Source organism: Lissotriton helveticus, chromosome 2_1 (genome assembly GCF_964261635.1).
Source record: "Lissotriton helveticus chromosome 2_1, aLisHel1.1, whole genome shotgun sequence".
NCBI lineage: Eukaryota > Metazoa > Chordata > Amphibia > Caudata > Salamandridae > Lissotriton > Lissotriton helveticus.
The window spans coordinates 411,854,064-411,867,740 of NC_136059.1; positions in this window are offsets into that span (position 1 = coordinate 411,854,064).

Consider the following 13,677-nt stretch of genomic DNA (forward strand, 5'->3'; position numbering starts at 1 on the left):
TTAAAATGTTAAAACGAACTGGAACAATGAAAAGTATATGTTGTACATATATATCTGTTTGATAGATATTGCATATATATAGAACAGAAAATTGAGACCTTTTTGCTTTCTATTTTTCAGATTTTATACCTGTGTCCCTCCCAGTATACTCCCCCTAGCCCTGACGAAGGTGTGGCCTCATCGGCCTGTCACCGAAACGCGCGTCGGCTTATGTTCCCAGGAATACGGTTCTTTGTCCTAAATACATCAGGACCCGTAGTAAAAGTCATCTGCCTGGAATAACATCCCGATCCATGTAACATATTGATTTTCTATGTGTTGCACACGCCAGGATTAGAAGAATGAATGGAAGAATGAAAGTTGAATGGTAGAATGAGGTAGAGTGAGAATACATATAAGTAAGTGTGATAGCGTGTTTGAAATGTGGTTGGTACTGGGTAGGTCTTAATGTAGTATTATTTCCCCATTCCGTTGTTGTTCCTATATCAGTGTTTGTCTTTTTTATGCTCTAAATGTATCACGTGAAACTAAAGTACAATTCACCTTTTATAATTTTTTTTTACCTCAATTCTAAGAAAAATATATCTAAAAGAAATAAAAACATATATATTTCCAATATGTTCTGTAGAGTCTACTTGGATTGACCTTGTGTTTGTTGTGTGCAGTGTCAGCTTCTAGGTTAAATCACCCCATTTTATATACCTTTTTGGACCCTCTAGCAAGGGCCATTATATCCCTAGGCAGAGTGCTTTCTTTTGTTCTATTCACAGTTGTTTTCCCCCCTATGGCCTGCCTACATCTCTAAGTAACCCACGGGGAACCCCCTTCTTTTGTATATGGTGGAGACACCACCATGGAAAGCCAGGCGGAGAAAAGTTGCGGGTGCCCGTTGTGGGCCCCCATAATGTTGGGGGGTTGGGGGTGCATATGGGGGGTACCTATGGTACCCCCTGCATTTGTATGCACAACATGACTTTTTTACATTGCGGCGGATGCTGCTGAAAGCACCACCTGCCACAATGTAAAAAATGCGGGATGCACCCGCCAGTGTGGCGGCCACGTCCTAATCTAAATCACAGAACCGCTGCACATATGGCGGGCGGTCCCTTTTGCCGCTACGGTGGCACCCGCCTTTGTAATAGACTCCAAAATTCCTATTCCAAAATAATAGTTTTATTTTCAAAAATAATTTCCAAAAATTATTTTCAAATTTTAATCTCTCAAAGCTTTAAAAAACTCCCCACCCTAATCCCCTACAAACACATCACACTCACAAAAATAAATGTAATAATTTAAAATTTGTAATTGTAAAAAAATGTTCATACATTTATTTTAAAACACTCCCCACCCTTATCCCCTAAAAAATCAACATCCCACTTCTAAAACAACAAATCATAATTCAATTTATACAATTGTAAATTAAAAACAAATTCATATCTTTTTAAAACACTCTCCACACTTATCCCCTAAAACCCAACTTCCCACTCCTAAAACAACATTTTCATATTTGAAATTATATATTTTTTCATTTTTAAAAATAAATAAAATAATTTTAAAACACTCTCCAATACCCCGCTACTAAATGAACATTTCATAATTGACATTATAACATTTTTAAATTAAAAAGAACATTTGAAAAATATTTTAAAACACTCCCCACCCTTATCCCCTAAAAAACCAATATCCTGCTCCTAAAACAACATTTCATAATAGAAATGCTAACATTTAAAAATTTACAATTTTTTTTAAATCAATTATTTTAAAACACTCCGCACCCTTATCCCCTAAAAACCCAACATCCCGCACCTAAAATTTAAATTACATTTATTTATTTGAACAGCATCCTAAAACTATTATTACATTAAAAACAATATTTTAATATAAAATAATACTGTCGATATTTTAATAAAACAATATTTTATACATTCTATATTTTTGATTTCGATATTTTTAACAGCACTAACAAACAATATCTTTTAAATACGATATTTTGTTTCGAAATTTTATACTTCGATATTTTACTCCCATAAAAAAACAATATTTGTAACATCGGTATATATAACATCAATATTTTAGTATTTTCGATATACTAAACATGATAATATAGTATATCTATATTAAAAATTCGATATTGTGACTAGTTACCCTCCCGACTTGGGTGGTTTTTGTATGCAGACTCCCAATATGTCCTTCTGAATGCCAATATTTTCTTGAAAGTGCTAGTTGGGACTGGAATTGTATGTGCCCTTTTCCTGTGAGTTACCTTTATCACTATACCCTTCTCATCGTTGGATACTGGGTGACTTACACTAATTTTGATGTGGACCTGATACCTCATACTTGAGATTTATGGTCCATTCTCTGTGTGGGTATTCTGTTTTGTACTGATTTCAGGGTGAGCAGTCAGGTTGCGCTGGTGCATGTGAGGGTGGTTTAGATATTGTTATGCCTACAATAAGATCATGCGCGATATCTGCTGCTAAACGTGGGGGTGACGTTTTGAGGGGTTTGAGTTTAATTTGTAAAAACATAAATGCAGAGCCCCAAATGTTTGTGTTAAGATCCTATTGATGAATGCCAGGGCTGCAATAATCTTTATCTTTCACTACTCTACACTTGCCTATTCTTGCAGGTTCTTTTTTCTTGCACTTTTCTGCCTTCATCATTGTTTTTCTATATCTCTTTCTTCTTTCTTCCCATTCTGTCTTTATCTCTTGCGTTGGGTCATGGTCTGTTGATGGAAAAGGAGCCCCAATCTCCTAAAATGAGTGCAGGTGCCCACCAGAAACACATTAGGAGGTGGGTAGGGCTCAGTAAGCACACTTCGTATTGGAGAGCGATTTTACCTCTGGAGAGCAGGCAGGTAAAGCAATCACACCTACATGGAAATGCGCTGCACATGGAATATTATACCTGGTTGAGTAGGTTGGCGTTGGAGTTAGTTTGTTTAATCCTTGGTTAAAAGAAGTTTTATGCTGACAAAAGGCAAAAAATGTTTATGTATCGCTTACAAAAGCAGGAGTCTTCTGCCTAAATCAGGAGTGTTTGCATTTATACTTGTAATACACTCAGAGGTACATATGATAGGCATGCTACACATATGTGCGAGGTCACTTCTTGTGATGTTACTTCCTGTAAATTCATGTGAGGGTGGTTTAGATTTAGCTATGCCAACAATAAGATCATGAGAGATATCTGCTGCTAAATGTGATGAATGCCAGGGCTGCAATAATCTTTATCTTTCATTACTCTACCCTTGCTTATTCTTGCAGGTTCTTTGTTTCCACTTTTCTCATCATTATTTTCCTATCTCTCTTTTTCCATTCTTCCCATTCTGTCTTTCTCTCTTGCTTTGGGTCATGGTCTGTTGATGATAAAGGAGCCCTAATCGCCTAAAATGAGTGCAGGTGCCCACCAGAAACACATTAGGAGGTGGGTTAGGTTCAGTAAGCACACTTTGCATAGGAGAGCGGTCTTACCTCTGGAGAGCAGAGGCAACTAAAGCAACACACCTACATGGAAATGTGCTGCATATGGAATATTATACCTGGTGGAGCAGGTTGGCGTTGGAGTTAGTTTGTTTAGTCAAAAAACAAATTTTTTTTGTGTATCGCTTACAAAAGCAGGAGTCTTCTGCCTAAATCAGGAGTGTTTGCATGTATACTCGTAATGCACTCAGAGGTGCATATGATAGGCCTGTTACACATATGTCTGAGGTCTTAAGATCTGATGTCACTTCTTGTGATATCACTTGCATATTGCATAACTTGGTTAGTACCCACACTCCTTTTTTTAGGACTTATGCCCAAGTTACCAACATGGATGGAGGAGGAGTATTTCTATTTCTATATGTGAGTGCTGTAATGAGGCAGTGTTACATTCCGATGAGACATTGTTCAAAGCTCAGGGATTGTGAGAGAGTGGATGTCTTCGGATTGGTCCAGGAACCAAGGGCATACTAGATACATGCCCTAGAAAAGATCTACTGCAAAAATAACAGTTGATGGACAGAATGCAGAACAATGTCATACATTCACCCCCAGTACAGAGATCTGGGCCTAAATTCATCGTTTTTTTGCACTCCACACCACCCCAGTTCAGACATGGCCATATGCAAATCAGCCTTGACCCTGTGCCTCATGGGAACAGTCCAGCCCGAACTGCCAAGCCATGTCTCTCCTGGACCGGAATCAGGCATCCTAGGACCGGTTTCTGGCTATCAGCCATCTTAAGCCAGGATAGCTTGACTCCAGTAGAGTGGAGAGCATGGGACTCATGTCTGAGAATACCCATCCCACTCGGGGTGACAATTGCAAAAATAACAGTTGATGGACAGAATGCAGAACAATGTCATGCATTCACCCCAGTACAGAGATTTGGGCCTAAATCCATCGTTTTTTTGCACTCCACACCACCCCAGTTTAGACATGGCCATATGCAAATCAGCCTTGACCCTGTGCCTCATGTGAACAGACCAGCCCGGACTGCCAAGCCATGTCTTTCCTGGACCGGAATCAAGCATTCTAGGACCGGTTTCTGGCTAACAGCCGTCTTCAGCTAGGATAGCTTGACTCCAGTAGTGTGGAGATCATGGGACTCACGTCTGAGCATACCCATCCCACTCGGGGTGACAATTGCAAAAATAATAGTTGATGGACAGAATGTCACTGTCTGAACTGGGGTGGTGTGAAGTGCAAAAAAACGATGGATTTAGGCCCAGATCTCTGTACTGGGCTGAATGTATGACATTGTTCTGCATTCTGTCCATCAATTGTTGTTTTTGCATTTGTCACACCGAGTGGGATGGGTATGCTCAGACGTGAGTCCCATGCTCTCCACACCACAGGAGTCAAGCTATCCTGGCTGAAGACGGCTGATAGCCAGAAACCGGTCCTAGGATGCTTGATTTCGGTCCAGGAAGGACATGGCTTGGCAGTTCGGGCTGGACTGTTCCCATGAGGCACAGGGTCAAGGCTGATTTGCATATGGCCATGTCTGAACTGGGGTGGTGTGGAGTGCAAAAAACGATGGATTTAGGCCCAGATCTCTATACTGGGGTGAATGTATGACATTGTTCTGCATTCTGTCCATCAATAGTTGTTTTTGCATTTGTCACCCCGAGTGGGATGAGTATGCTCAGACGTGAGTCCCATGCACACCACTGGAGTCAAGCTATCCTGGCTGAAGACGACTGATAGCCAGAAACCGGTCCTAGGATGCTTGATTCCGGTCCAGGAAAGACATGGCTTGGCAGTTCGGGCTGGACTGTTCCCATGAGGCACAGGGTCAAGGCTTATTTGCATATGGCCATGTGTGAACTGGGGTGGTGTGGAGTTCAAAAAAACGATGGATTTTGGCCCAGATCTCTGTACTGAGGTGAATGTATGACATTGTTCTGCATTCTGTCCATCAATTGTTATTTTTGCATTTGTCACCCCGATTAGGATGGGTATGCTCAGACGTGAGTCCCATGCTCTCCACACCACTGGAGTCAAGCTATCCTGGCTGAAGACTGCTGGAAGCCAGAAACCGGTCCTAGGATGCTTGATTCCGGTCCAGGAAAGACATGGCTTGGCAGTTCGGGCTGGACTGTTCCCATGAGGCACAGGGTCAAGGCTGATTTGCATATGGCCATGTCTGAACTGGGGTGGTGTGGAGTGCAAAAATACGATGGATTTAGGCCCAGATCTCTGTACTGGGGTGAATGTATGACATTGTTCTGCATTCTGTCCATCAATTGTTGTTTTTGCATTTGTCACCCCGAGTGGCATGGGTATGCTCAGACGTGAGTCCCATGCTCTCCACACCACTGGAGTCAAGCTATCAAGGCTGAAGATGGCTGATAGCCAGAAACCGGTCCTAGGATGCTTGATTCCGGTCCAGGAAAGACATGGCATGGCAGTTCGGGCTGGACTGTTCCCATGAGGCACAGGGTCAAGGCTGATTTGCATATGGCCATGTCTGAACTGGGGTGGTGTGGAGTGCAAAAAAAGATGGATTTAGGCCCAGATCTCTGTACTGGGGTGAATGTATGACATTGTTCTGCATTCTTTCCATCAATTGTTGTTTTTGCATTTGTCACCCTGAGTGGGATGGGTATGCTCAGACGTAAGTCCCATGCTCTCCACCCAACTGGAGTAAAGCTATCCTGGTTAAAGACGGCTGATAGCCAGAAACCGGTCCTAGGATGCTTGATTCCGGTCCAGGAAAGACATGGCTTGGCAGTTCGGGCTGGACTGTTCCCATGAGGCACAGGGTCAAGGCTGATTTGCATATGGCCATGTCTGAACTGGGGTGGTGTGGAGTGCAAAAAAACGATGGATTTAGGCCCAGATCTCTGTACTGGGGTGAATGTATGACATTGTTCTGCATTCTGTCCATCAACTGTTGTTTTTGCATTTGTCACACCGAGTGGGATGGGTATGCTCAGACGTGAGTCCCATGCTCTCCACACCACTGGAGTCAAGCTATCCTGGCTGAAGACAGCTGATAGCCAGAAACTGGTCCTAGGATGCTTGATTCCGGTCCAGGAAAGACATGGCTTGGCAGTTCGGGCTGGACTGTTCCCATGAGGCACAGGGTCAAGGCTGATTTGCATATGGCCATGTATGAACTGGGGTGGTGTGGAGTGCAAAAAACGATGGATTTAGGCCCAGATCTCTGTACTGGGGTGAATGTATGACATTGTTCTGCATTCTGTCCATCAATAGTTGTTTTTGCATTTGTCACCCCGAGTGGGATGGGTATGCTCAGAGGTGAGTCCCATGCTCTCCACACCACTGGAGTCAAGCTATCCTGGCTGAAGACGGCTGATAGCCAGAAACCGGTCCTAGGATGCTTGATTCCGGTCCAGGAAAGGCATGGCTTGGCAGTTCGGGCTGGACTGTTCCCATGAGGCACTGGGTCAAGGCTGATTTGCATATGGCCATGTCTGAACTTGGGTGGTGTGGAGTGCAAAAAAACGATGGATTTAGGCCTAGATCTCTGTATTGAGGTGAATGTATGACATTGTTCTGCATTCTGTCCATCAATTGTTGCTTTTGCATTTGTCACCCCGAGTAGGATGGGTATGCTCAGACGTGAGTCCCATGCTCTCCACACCACTGGATTCAAGCTATCCTGGCTGAAGACTGCTGATAGCCAGAAACCGGTCCTAGGATGCTTGATTCCGGTCCAGGAAAGACAAGGCTTGGCAGTTCGGGCTGGACTGTTCCCATGAGGCACAGGGTCAAGGCTGATTTGCATATGGCCATGTCTGAACTGGGGTGCTGTGGAGTGCACAAAAACGATGGATTTAGGCCCAGATCTCTGTACTGGGGTGAATGTATGACATTGTTCTGCATTCTGTCCATCAATTGTTGTTTTTGCATTTGTCACCCCGAGTGGCATGGGTATGCTCAGACGTGAGTCCTATGCTCTCCACACCACTGGAGTCAAGCTATCATGGCTGAAGACGGCTGATAGCCAGAAACCGGTCCTAGGATGCTTGATTCCGGTCCAGGAAAGGCATGGCTTGGCAGTTCGGGCTGGACTGTTCCCATGAGGCACAGGGTCAAGGCTGATTTGCATTTGGCCATGTATGAACTGGGGTGGTGTGGAGTGCAAAAAACGATGGATTTAGGCCCAGATCTCTGTACTGGGGTGAATGTATGAAATTGTTCTGCATTCTGTCCATCAATAGTTGTTTTTGCATTTGTCACCCCGAGTGGGATGGGTATGCTCAGACGTGAGTCCCATGCTCTCCACACCACTGGAGTTAAGCTATCCTGGCTGAAGACGGCTGATAGCCAGAAACCGGTCCTAGGATGCTTGATTCCGGTCCAGGAAAGGCATGGCTTGGCAGTTCGGGCTGGACTATTCCGATGAGGCACAGGGTCAAGGCTGATTTGCATATGGCCATGTCTGAACTGGGGTGCTGTGGAGTGCACAAAAACGATGGATTTAGGCCCAGATCTCTGTACTGGGGTGAATGTATGACATTGTTCTGCATTCTGTCAATCAATTGTTGTTTTTGCATTTGTCACCCCGAGTGGCATGGGTATGCTCAGACGTGAGTCCTATGCTCTCCACACCACTGGAGTCAAGCTATCCTGGCTGAAGACGGCTGATAGCCAGAAACCGGTCCTAGGATGCTTGATTCCGGTCCAGGAAAGGCATGGCTTGGCAGTTCGGGCTGGACTGTTCCCATGAGGCACAGGGTCAAGGCTGATTTGCATTTGGCCATGTATGAACTGGGGTGGTGTGGAGTGCAAAAAACGATGGATTTAGGCCCAGATCTCTGTACTGGGGTGAATGTATGACATTGTTCTGCATTCTGTCCATCAATAGTTGTTTTTGCATTTGTCACCCCGAGTGGGATGGGTATGCTCAGACGTGAGTCCCATGCTCTCCACACCACTGGAGTCAAGCTATCCTGGCTGAAGACGGCTGATAGCCAGAAACCGGTCCTAGGATGCTTGATTCCGGTCCAGGAAAGGCATGGCTTGGCAGTTCGGGCTGGACTGTTCCCATGAGGCACAGGGTCAAGGCTGATTTGCATATGGCCATGTCTGAACTGGGGTGGTGTGGAGTGCAAAAAAACGATGGATTTAGGCCTAGATCTCTGTACTGAGGTGAATGTATGACATTGTTCTGCATTCTGTCCATCAATTGTTGTTTTTGCATTTGTCACCCCGAGTAGGATGGGTATGCTCAGACGTGAGTCCCATGCTCTCCACACCACTGGAGTCAAGCTATCCTGGCTGAAGACTGCTGATAGCCAGAAACCGGTCCTAGGATGCTTGATTCCAGTCCAGGAAAGACATGGCTTGGCAGTTCGGGCTGGACTATTCCGATGAGGCACAGGGTCACGGCTGATTTGCATATGGCCATGTCTGAACTGGGGTGCTGTAGAGTGCAAAAAAACGATGGATTTAGGCCCAGATCTCTGTACTGGGGTGAATGTATGACATTGTTCTGCATTCTGTCCATCAATTGTTGTTTTTGCATTTGTCACCCCGAGTGGCATGGGTATGCTCAGACGTGAGTCCTATGCTCTCCACACCACTGGAGTCAAGCTATCAAGGCTGAAGATGGCTGATAGCCAGAAACCGGTCCTAGGATGCTTGATTCCGGTCCAGGAAAGACATGGCATGGCAGTTCGGGCTGGACTGTTCCCATGAGGCACAGGGTCAAGGCTGATTTGCATATGGCCATGTCTGAACTGGGGTGGTGTGGAGTGCAAAAAAACAATGGATCTAGGCCCAGATCTCTGTACTGGGGTGAATGTATGACATTGTTCTGCATTCTGTCCATCAATTGTTGTTTTTGCATTTGTCACCCCGAGTGGCATGGGTATGCTCAGACGTGAGTCCCATGCTCTCCACACCACTGGAGTCAAGCTATCCTGGCTGAAGACTGCTGATAGCCAGAAACCGGTCCTAGGATGCTTGATTCCGGTCCAGGAAAGACATGGCTTGGCAGTTCGGGCTGGACTATTCCGATGAGGCACAGGGTCAAGGCTGATTTGCATATGGCCATGTCTGAACTGGGGTGCTGTGGAGTGCACAAAAACGATGGATTTAGGCCCAGATCTCTGTACTGGGGTGAATGTATGACATTGTTCTGCATTCTGTCCATCAATTGTTGTTTTTGCATTTGTCACCCCGAGTGGCATGGGTATGCTCAGACGTGAGTCCTATGCTCTCCACACCACTGGAGTCAAGCTATCCTGGCTGAAGACGGCTGATAGCCAGAAACCGGTCCTAGGATGCTTGATTCCGGTCCAGGAAAGGCATGGCTTGGCAGTTCGGGCTGGACTGTTCCCATGAGGCACAGGGTCAAGGCTGATTTGCATTTGGCCATGTATGAACTGGGGTGGTGTGGAGTGCAAAAAACTATGGATTTAGGCCCAGATCTCTGTACTGGGGTGAATGTATGACATTGTTCTGCATTCTGTCCATCAATAGTTGTTTTTGCATTTGTCACCCCGAGTGGCATGGGTATGCTCAGACGTGAGTCCTATGCTCTCCACACCACTGGAGTCAAGCTATCAAGGCTGAAGATGGCTGATAGCCAGAAACCGGTCCTAGGATGCTTGATTCCGGTCCAGGAAAGACATGGCATGGCAGTTCGGGCTGGACTGTTCCCATGAGGCACAGGGTCAAGGCTGATTTGCATATGGCCATGTCTGAACTGGGGTGGTGTGGAGTGCAAAAAAACAATGGATTTAGGCCCAGATCTCTGTACTGGGGTGAATGTATGACATTGTTCTGCATTCTGTCCATCAATTGTTGTTTTTGCATTTGTCACCCCGAGTGGCATGGGTATGCTCAGACGTGAGTCCCATGCTCTCCACACCACTGGAGTCAAGCTATCCTGGCTGAAGACTGCTGATAGCCAGAAACCGGTCCTAGGATGCTTGATTCCGGTCCAGGAAAGACATGGCTTGGCAGTTCGGGCTGGACTATTCCGATGAGGCACAGGGTCAAGGCTGATTTGCATATGGCCATGTCTGAACTGGGGTGCTGTGGAGGGCACAAAAACGATGGATTTAGGCCCAGATCTCTGTACTGGGGTGAATGTAAGACATTGTTCTGCATTCTGTCCATCAATTGTTGTTTTTGCATTTGTCACCCCGAGTGGCATGGGTATGCTCAGACGTGAGTCCTATGCTCTCCACACCACTGGAGTCAAGCTATCCTGGCTGAAGACGGCTGATAGCCAGAAACCGGTCCTAGGATGCTTGATTCCGGTCCAGGAAAGGCATGGCTTGGCAGTTCGGGCTGGACTGTTCCCATGAGGCACAGGGTCAAGGCTGATTTACATTTGGCCATGTATGAACTGGGGTGGTGTGGAGTGCAAAAAACGATGGATTTAGGCCCAGATCTCTGTACTGGGGTGAATGTATGACATTGTTCTGCATTCTGTCCATCAATAGTTGTTTTTGCATTTGTCACCCCGAGTGGGATGGGTATGCTCAGACGTGAGTCCCATGCTCTCCACACCACTGGAGTCAAGCTATCCTGGCTGAAGACGGCTGATAGCCAGAAACCGGTCCTAGGATGCTTGATTCCGGTCCAGGAAAGGCATGGCTTGGCAGTTCGGGCTGGACTTTTCCCATGAGGCACAGGGTCAAGGCTGATTTGCATATGGCCATGTCTGAACTGGGGTGGTGTGGAGTGCAAAAAAACGATGGATTTAGGCCTAGATCTCTGTACTGAGGTGAATGTATGACATTGTTCTGCATTCTGTCCATCAATTGTTGTTTTTGCATTTGTCACCCCGAGTAGGATGGGTATGCTCAGACGTGAGTCCCATGCTCTCCACACCACTGGAGTCAAGCTATCCTGGCTGAAGACTGCTGATAGCCAGAAACCGGTCCTAGGATGCTTGATTCCGGTCCAGGAAAGACATGGCTTGGCAGTTCGGGCTGGACTATTCCGATGAGGCACAGGGTCACGGCTGATTTGCATATGGCCATGTCTGAACTGGGGTGCTGTGGAGTGCAAAAAAACGATGGATTTAGGCCCAGATCTCTGTACTGGGGTGAATGTATGACATTGTTCTGCATTCTGTCCATCAATTGTTGTTTTTGCATTTGTCACCCCGAGTGTCATGGGTATGCTCAGACGTGAGTCCTATGCTCTCCACACCACTGGAGTCAAGCTATCAAGGCTGAAGATGGCTGATAGCCAGAAACCGGTCCTAGGATGCTTGATTCCGGTCCAGGAAAGACATGGCATGGCAGTTCGGGCTGGACTGTTCCCATGAGGCACAGGGTCAAGGCTGATTTGCATATGGCCATGTCTGAACTGGGGTGGTGTGGAGTGCAAAAAAAGATGGATTTAGGCCCAGATCTCTGTACTGGGGTGAATGTATGACATTGTTCTGCATTCTTTCCATCAATTGTTGTTTTTGCATTTGTCACCCCGAGTGGGATGGGTATGCTCAGACGCAAGTCCCATGCTCTCCACCCCACTGGAGTCAAGCTATCCTGGCTAAAGACGGCTGATAGCCAGAAACCGGTCCTAGGATGCTTGATTCCGGTCCAGGAAAGACATGGCTTGGCAGTTCGGGCTGGACTGTTCCCATGAGGCACAGGGTCAAGGCTGATTTGCATATGGCCATGTCTGAACTGGGGTGGTGTGGAGTGCAAAAAAACAATGGATTTAGGCCCAGATCTCTGTACTGGGTTGAATGTATGACATTGTTCTGCATTCTGTCCATCAATTGTTGTTTTTGCATTTGTCACACCGAGTGGGATGGGTATGCTCAGACGTGAGTCCCATGCTCTCCACACCACTGGAGTCAAGCTATCCTGGTTAAAGACGGCTGATAGCCAGAAACCGGTCCTAGGATGCTTGATTCCGATCCAGGAAAGACATGGTTTGGCAGTTCGGGCTGGACTGTTCCCATGAGGCACAGGGTCAAGGCTGATTTGCATATGGCCATGTATGAACTGGGGTGGTGTGGAGTGCAAAAAACGATGGATTTAGGCCCAGATCTCTGTACTGGGGTGAATGTATGACATTGTTCTGCATTCTGTCCATCAATTGTTGTTTTTGCATTTGTCACCCCGAGTGGCATGGGTATGCTCAGACGTGAGTCCCATGCTCTCCACACCACTGGAGTCAAGCTATCCTGGCTGAAGACGGCTGATAGCCAGAAACCGGTCCTAGGATGCTTGATTCCGGTCCAGGAAAGGCATGGCTTGGCAGTTCGGGCTGGACTGTTCCCATGAGGCACAGGGTCAAGGCTGATTTGCATATGGCCATGTCTGAACTGGGGTGGTGTGGAGTGCAAAAAAAACAATGGATTTAGGCCTAGATCTCTGTACTGAGGTGAATGTATGACATTGTTCTGCATTCTGTCCATCAATTGTTGCTTTTGCATTTGTCACCCCGAGTAGGATGGGTATGCTCAGACGTGAGTCCCATGCTCTCCACACCACTGGAGTCAAGCTATCCTGGCTGAAGACTGCTGATAGCCAGAAACCGGTCCTAGGATGCTTGATTCCAGTCCAGGAAAGACATGGCTTGGCAGTTCGGGCTGGACTATTCCGATGAGGCACAGGGTCAAGGCTGATTTGCATATGGCCATGTCTGAACTGGGGTGCTGTGGAGTGCACAAAAACGATGGATTTAGGCCCAGATCTCTGTACTGGGGTGAATGTATGACATTGTTCTGCATTCTGTCCATCAATTGTTGTTTTTGCATTTGTCACCCCGAGTGGCATGGGTATGCTCAGACGTGAGTCCTATGCTCTCCACACCACTGGAGTCAAGCTATCCTGGCTGAAGACGGCTGATAGCCAGAAACCGGTCCTAGGATGCTTGATTCCGGTCCAGGAAAGGCATGGCTTGGCAGTTCGGGCTGGACTGTTCCCATGAGACACAGGGTCAAGGCTGATTTGCATTTGGCCATGTATGAACTGGGGTGGTGTGGAGTGCAAAAAACGATGGATTTAGGCCCAGATCTCTGTACTGGGGTGAATGTATGACATTGTTCTGCATTCTGTCCATCAATAGTTGTTTTTGCATGTGTCACCCCGAGTGGGATGGGTATGCTCAGACGTGAGTCCCATGCTCTCCACACCACTGGAGTCAAGCTATCATGGCTGAAGACGGCTGATAGCCAGAAACCGGTCCTAGGATGCTTGATTCCGGTCCAGGAAAGGCATGGCTTGGCAGTTCGGGC